The following is an 8,027-nucleotide window of genomic DNA, read 5'->3' on the forward strand; positions in this document are numbered from 1 at the left end:
TGTAATTTATTTGTGTTCTTTCTGATTTTTTGATGTAGGCACGTAGAGGTTTAAACTTCCCTCCAAGGACCACTTTCAGTGTGTCCCAGATGTTTTGTTGTGTTGTATTGTCCTTTTCATTTAGTTCCAGGAATACTTTTATTTCTTTCTTCATTTCTCTTTTGACCCATTCATCATTCAGGAGTGTGTTGTTTAATCTCCATGTGTTCATGTGGTGATTAGGGCTTCTTCGGGTGTTGATTGTAATCTTTATTGCCTTGTGGTCTGATAGAATGCATAGAATTATTTCAATCTTTTTGTATTTGTTGAGGTTTGTTTTGTGCCCCAGTATATGGTTGATTTTGGAGAAGGTTTCATAGAGTGCTGAGTAGAAAGTATGTCCTTTGGTGCTTGGGTGGAATACTCGATAGATGTCTGTTAAGTCCATTTGATATATGGTATTGTTTAATTCAGATGTCTCTGTTAACTCTCTGCCCTGTTGACCTATCTAATGGAGACAGTGGGGTATTGAAGTCCCCTATTATTAATGAGTTGGGATTAATCTCGGTCTTAAAGTTCTATAGTATTTTTTTATGAAGTTGGGTGCACCAGAGTTTGGTGAATGTATGTTCATGATTGTAATATCTTTTTGTTATTTCTTTTTGATCTTTTGTTCCTTTGAGCAGAATGAAGTGGGCCTCTTTATCTCTTCTGATTAGTGTAAAAGTCTATTTTGTCAGATATTGGAATTGCTACACCTGCTTTTCTCTTAGTAACATTTGCTTGGTATTTTTTTTTTTCCATCCTTTAAGATAGTGTCTGGCCTTGAAAGTGAGATGAATTTCTTGCAGACAACAAAAAGTTGGGTTATGTTTCTTAATCCATTCACCTAGTCTGTGTTTTTTGACTGTGGAGTTCAGTCCGTTAATATTTAAAGTTACTATTGAAAGATGAGTATTGACTCCTGTCACTTTTATTTCTGTTTACATTCTTGATATAACTGTACTTTTCCACAGTTATACCTTCATTGAATTTCCTTCCGCTACCCCTTGGGTATAGCCGTTCCTTTCTTCAGCTCTTTGTATTGCTTCTAGAACTCTCTGAAGGGCTGGTTTTGTGGACATGAATTCCTTCAGCCTATTTATGTCATGGAAGATTTTTTCTTTCCCCTTCGACTATAATAGACATTTTGTCTGGGTATAGCAATCTGGGTTGGCATCTGTGGTCATTTAAAACTGGAAATGCTTTGGTCCAGGCTCTTCTGGCTTTCAAAGTTTGCACTGCAAAATCAGCTGTAATTCTGATGGGTTTTCCGTCATATGTGGTTTGTTTCTCTTTTGTAGTTTTCAGTATTGTTTCTCTGTTTTGTACGTTTAGCGTTTTTACTATGATGCGCCGTGGAGAGTTTCTTTTCTGGTCCTGTCTGTTTGGTGTTCTATATGCTTCTTGTATTTGTATGGGCATGACTTTCTTTAATTTTGGGAAATTTTATTCCACAATTCTGTTGAAGATCTGGTCCATGCCATTGTCTTGGGATTCTTCTTCCTGTATGCCTGTGATTTGTAAGTTTGGTGTTTTTATGGTGTCACATAATTCCTGCATATTCCGTTCTTTTGATTTCTTAAATTTTTTGTAATCTTTGCTTGAGTGGTCTAGTTCGTCCACTTTATCTTCCAGTCTTGATACTCTGTTTTCCATTCATTCATCCTATTGGCGAGGCTTTCTCCTATCATTTCTAATTGGCGTAGTGAGTGTTTCACTTCCTTCTTCATTTCAGCCTGAGTAGTCTTCAATATTTCTAGCTCTTTCCTGAATTCATTCAGAAGTTTATCCCTATCTTCCTTCAGTTCTTTTATTTCTTTTTTGTGTGTTCTTTAAATTCACTGAATTTTTTTGTCATGTTTATAATTTTTCTTTTGAGTTCCTTGTCCTGCATTATCTCTAGGGGCCTCTCAGCCTCCTCTAGAGGACTGTTAGTATTTGGTGGGGATATGTTATTTTGTTTTTTTCATGTTATTTTTTCCCCTGTGATTTTGACATGCGAATTTCTTTTGTAGTTTCTGATTCTTGTGTGGGACTCAAGCCTTCAAGTTTAGGTCTGCTTCTTTTTGTGAACTTTATGTGTCTTTGTGGTTTACTTTTTTGCGTGAAAAACTGTTTCCTCTAAGCTTCAGGTTCTCTCTTTTGATTTTTACATTGGAGTGGCCAGATTGCTTCTGTCCTCAGGAGTTCCCACAGAGGCCCAAGCCAGATGAGGATTAGATGCTCTCAGGCTTTCTCCTAAGGTCTGGATCCCTCCAGTAAAGATTTTGTCCTCATGAATTTGGGGGTTGGACTGGCCTGGGAGCCAGGCCCAGGAAAGATGCTGGTCTAGGGCAGCTTGTGGCCGTGCCACCCAGAGATGAAAAGGAAGATGGGGGTTGGAAGCAGCCCCAAGGGCTCCTGGGGACTGCACTGAGGAGCTGGGTTGTTCTGGATGCAAAGGATCAGGAAGAGGAAAGGTCAGCCCTGGCATCCAGGAAAGAGGCTGGTGGGTTGTGCAGCCCAGGGAAGCAGAGGGAGGTGAGGGTGGGGCCAGGCCCAGAGTACTCCTGGGGACCCCAGAAGGAACTGGCTTGGCCTGGATGCAAAGGATCAGGAAGCAGTGGTGGTTCCCCAGATGTCTGGGGCACCAAGACAAGGAATGGGACAGGATCCAGGCTAGGAGGAGAGACCTGCTGGGGAGATGGGAGCGTGAATGAGGCTGGGTGAATCAAGGCGGAGGGCGCAATGGACCTACCCCACAGAGAGGCCTGTGGGTTGTACAGGCCCAGGGAAGCCGAGGGAGGTCAGGATTTTTTTTCTTTGGGCTGCTGGGTCGAAAAAAAAAGTCTTACTGTAGTATCTGTAATACAGGAGAAACAGAGGTAGAGGAAAACTGATAAATAAGTTATGAGTGATATGTGGTCATCTAATGAGAAAGTCAGGTCTGGAAGTAGCAGTGTAGTTGATTAGCGTGTGAAAGGCTTGATCCTTAGCACTGTGCACCTGGCTGGAAACTCAAGGCTGGGGGAAGCTATTCACATCGGGCCCTTAATGACAGAAAGAACAGAACTTGCACATAGCTGAAGATGGCCATGTACGTTTGAGCTGGCCTTTTTATTTTTTCTATTTATTCAGGGTCTTGGGTAGCTCAGGCTGGCCTGGAACTCATGACTCTTCTGTTCCAGCCTTCTGAGTACTGGAATTATGGATGGGTGCCACAATGCCCAGCTTGATATTTTTAAAAAATGCAACAACTTAATAACAGTTGTAATTAAGGGGCAGTGGGGTAGTCCAGTTGATCGGAAATGATTTGTTGTTGTTGTTGTTGTTGTTCTTTTTAAGACAGGGTCTCCCTGTAGCCCTAGCTGGTCTGGATTCACTAACAGGCTGGCCTCAATCTCACAGAGATCCACCTGCCTCTGCCTCCCGAGTGCTGGGATTGAGGGCATGAGTCACCATGCCTGGCTGCAGAAATGAACTTAAAAAAAAAACATTTTATCTATTATTTTTATTTTATGTGTATGAGTGTATTATCTATAAGTAAGTGCATATATGTCATGCCCACAGAGGTCAGAGAGGTCATTGGATCTCCTGGAACTGCTTGTTAGCTGCCATGTGAGTACTGGGAATCAAACCCCAGTCCTCTGCAAGAGCAGCCATCACTTAACCACTCAGCCATCACTCCAGCCCCTGAAGTGAAGTTTTATATATTAGTTACATCTCAGAAACCATTATGTAAATGTTTATTGTACTGCTAAGTGAACAGATTCATGGCTGTATGTCAAACAAAGGAACATTTCCTGGTAAGATTCCTCTTGGCCTTGGGTACCTGCATTAAAATCATGATTAGCAGCGAGCAGACACAGTTTAGAAGTAAGATCAAGACGAGTGGCAGTAACCATGGGCTTTTGTGCATCGACTCTAAGATGTCAAGCTGTCTCAGGCACACTGAAAACAGAGTACAGCAGCATACGAGGGCATGAGTCACCATGCCTGGCTGCAGAAATGAACTTAAAAAAAAACATTTTATCTATTATTTTTATTTTATGTGTATGAGTGTATTATCTATAAGTAAGTGCATATATGTCATGCCCACAGAGGTCAGAGAGGTCATTGGATCTCCTGGAACTGCTTGTTAGCTGCCATGTGAGTACTGGGAATCAAACCCCAGTCCTCTGCAAGAGCAGCCATCACTTAACCACTCAGCCATCACTCCAGCCCCTGAAGTGAAGTTTTATATATTAGTTACATCTCAGAAACCATTATGTAAATGTTTATTGTACTGCTAAGTGAACAGATTCATGGCTGTATGTCAAACAAAGGAACATTTCCTGGTAAGATTCCTCTTGGCCTTGGGTACCTGCATTAAAATCATGATTAGCAGCGAGCAGACACAGTTTAGAAGTAAGATCAAGACGAGTGGCAGTAACCATGGGCTTTTGTGCATCGACTCTAAGATGTCAAGCTGTCTCAGGCACACTGAAAACAGAGTACAGCAGCATACATTTTTGCTTTTCTTTTGGGGGTTTGTGATATAGGGTCTCAAGAGTATTGTACACACAGGCAAAACACTCATACACATGAAACAAAAGTAAATAAAATTAAAGCAAAGATCAGATTCAGTAACTGAGCACATTTGGATATCATCAGAGCAATTCAACTTATAGATGAACATTTTCTAATATGATAGGATGATGCATTTTAGGGAAATAATCTATTACCTGGTAAAGTAAATATACCTACATACATGATATGTAAACTCATCCTTATGTATTTGGTTTGAACTTTGATCAAGGCATCCACCCATTTAGATATCACCTCAAGGCAGGCATGGTGGTGCATGCCTTTACTCTCATCACTTGAGAGTCAGAGGAAGACAGATCTTTGTGAGTTCAAGGTTAGCCTGATCTACATAGGGAGCCCTGTTATAAAAAAGTAAAAATAAAAATCACCTCATGCAAAATAAAAAGCATTTCTATCATCTTAGAAGACACTTTGAATTTTAAATTGTCGTAGAATTTCATTGATCATTAACATCTGAGATTGTATGGTCTCATATGTTCCAGAAGTAGCCAATTGGCAATAAAAATAAAGGTCTAGGTTAACGCGGATGTTTTTTCTGTTCCTTTAACCTGATACCTCTTCAATTTACTGCTGTTTCCTTAGAAAGCCATCCCCAGTCACAAGCCAAAGGTGACCACTACCAAGGGATTCATTAGTGGAGTCTCCACTGCTGTCTTGGTGCTGCTGATTCTAGTGAGTGCCGTGGCTGTGCCAAGTAAGTAGCTTCAGGATTGTTCCCGAGGAACTAGAGCAAGTGTTCTCAGAAACTCTCCTGCCTTTAAGAAACTCCACATGCCATGGGGTTTTGATTTCATGTGACTTCCCATGTCTCCAAATTCTAGACACCATGGTAACACCCTCTAATTCCCAGGGGATGTTTTAGGACCTACCAAGCACTAAGAGTGGTTTCTGGCACATGGTAAGTGCACAGCAATCCTGAACCATTATTATCACATCCTCAAAAGATCCCAGTTCTTTAAAATATATGGGGCTTAAATGGGGGTAGAATTTTTTGCTTAATACCATTGCTTACTTTTTTTAAAATTTCTTTTTCAGTTTTTTAGTGTTTTAGTTTTCAAGGGCCCATGTAGCCCAGGCTGGTATTGAATTTACTATGTAGTCGAGGCTGATCACCTCCTGATCCTCCTGCCTTCTGGCCTTGCCTTCCATGTGCTGGACTTAGAGGCATATGCTTGACAATACCATTGTTTTCTTTTTTTTTTTTCTTTTATGTGTATGAGTGTATTACCTGCATGTATGTAAGTGCACTCATGTCATGTGATGCCTGTGGAGGTCGGAAGAGGGTGTTGGAACTGGAGTTACAGTTACAAATAGTTGTTAGCCACCATGTGGGTGCTGGGACTCGAACCCAGGTCCTCTGCAAGAGCAGCCCGTGCTCTTAACTGCTGAGCCATCTCTCCAGCTCCCAATACCATTGTTTCTTAACCATTATCTTTCAAGTGTTGGCCACCTAAAGAGAAAAATTATTTAAATTTTCCATAAAAGAAATTAAATACTGTGAGACAAGAGTTTGTTGGATTGGGTTGGGATTTGGATAGAACAAACCATTGTAATACATATGAAGCAAAGGATGTGTTTGTTCTCTTCTGCTCTGGGGATCTGATTTTTGTCTCCATGGTGATACTGTTAAAACTTCTGGAATACCCATTTAGTACAAGAAGTAAATGAGAGATTGGAAGAGGAACCATATATTTAATACTCAAACAGAGCTCTTGAGGCCACCACCCAGGTCTCTATGTTCCTTTCCTGTAGGGTGTATATGACCATATGCACACACTGTTTCTCTCTGTGTTGTTTATTCTCTATGAAGGAACCATGAGAATCTTCTCTTCAGGACATTGTATTTGAATTGTGCAGTGATCTGTTTCATGTGAATGGACAGAAATGGAGAAATTAAAATATGTTTGTTAAATTTTAGGATGTTTTCCTCTCATTACTTAGAACATGGTTATCAAAAATACTGTTTAAGCTGGGTGTGTTGGTCGGTGCCTATAATCCCAGCAGTCAGGCTGCTGAGGCAGAAGGATTACAGTCTGCAATTAGTCTATGCTGCATAAAAGAATTGTGTCTAAAAGGGGGAATTCGAAATCCGGTAAAATACCACAATGTGTTCCCTCCCTTAGCCCGAAGTTGTTTACTCATCTCTCAAGAAACACAGGTGTTGAGAATATAAAAGACCTTTCACAGGAAGGGGTGTGGTGGGGAGTAGGTGGCACACCCATGCAATGGAAGAGGTGGGATCCAATACAAACTGTTACTTAGTTAAAAAAAAAAAATGTCTTTGCTGTGACCTTAGTGGGACTTGTGTCCCACAATGCCTAGGATAGTCCTGGGTTAGATTTGTTCTCCAGCAGCCCATTAGAAAAATCTAGACGTTTAAAATTTCTTTCAATGAAAGTAGTTGAACAGTGCCATTCTAGCAGGTTGGGTTGTGTAGGTGAATACAGCAAATCATGAATGAAAAGAATATTTCCTGAAAGACACAGGAAGGGCACAGGAAGTTACCAGGAAACAGATCACTTAGAAACAATGTCCGTGATTTGAAGAAAATACGAATGTTTTTAGTGATAAGTTAATTTTTGTTTCAATTTCTCCCACCTTCCCAAACCACAGTTTAGAGTACATTTACAAGAAAGACTAAGGTAAGCTACAAGGGGCCTGTGCAAATTTCTCTGTCCCTGCCTTCTTTTTTCACTAAAGCATTATGTACCTTTTTATTGATTGAGTGATTGATTTGTTACTATTTGTTACTATTTGAGACAGGCTCTCACTCACAGCACAGTCTAGAACTCATGATCCTCTTGCTTCAGCCTCCTGAACGCTGGCATTAAAAATGTGTATCAGGGCCTTTCCCTGATAGAGGGTCTGAGAACACAGGGGATTGCCTGAGAGCCCCTGGATCCTGCCTGCACATGGTGGTGAGCTTCCCCTAATTGTTCCATACCCATCCCCCTACCTGGGATTTCGTGAGGCTCCTCCTACTGGCTTTGGTAGGCTAAGGCTGAGATCCTAGCAGACCATCTGAGAGGGTGGACTGCCTGAGAGTGCCTAGATCCTGCCTCCACGTAGGGAGGGAAGCCTGAGTGTACCTGACTGGAACCTGAATTAGGCTTCTGTGGGTTCTCCTGAATAGCTGATATGAAGCCATCAGTTCCCTCCAAATTAAACCCTAGAGAATCTGAACTCTGTACCAACCAGCTTTACATAACCAATAAAGAAAGGATCTAGGTGCCTGGATAAAACAAACAGAAGCATACTTCAACTTAATTCTCATATCAGAATCAACAAAAGAAATTCACATGCCAAGATCACAATGAAAGAATAATAAAATGGAAAGCCAAACACTATGCCCCCACCAAATTCCACCAATTCTGTAGAAGAGTTCTACAAGGAGAACCCCCTAGAGATAACACAGGACACTGAATATAAAAGAACAGTCA

At 41.1% G+C, this 8,027-nt stretch overlaps 1 pseudogene; it reads left to right on the plus strand.

Annotated features, from left to right (window-relative positions):
• LOC103744220 overlaps positions 1–8,027 on the plus strand; it is a 38,570-nt pseudogene that overhangs the window by 10,521 nt on the left and 20,022 nt on the right.

This window comes from Nannospalax galili, unplaced genomic scaffold, assembly GCF_000622305.1.
Source record: "Nannospalax galili isolate Female #2095 unplaced genomic scaffold, S.galili_v1.0 scaffold382, whole genome shotgun sequence".
In the NCBI taxonomy this organism is placed as follows: Eukaryota; Metazoa; Chordata; class Mammalia; order Rodentia; family Spalacidae; genus Nannospalax; species Nannospalax galili.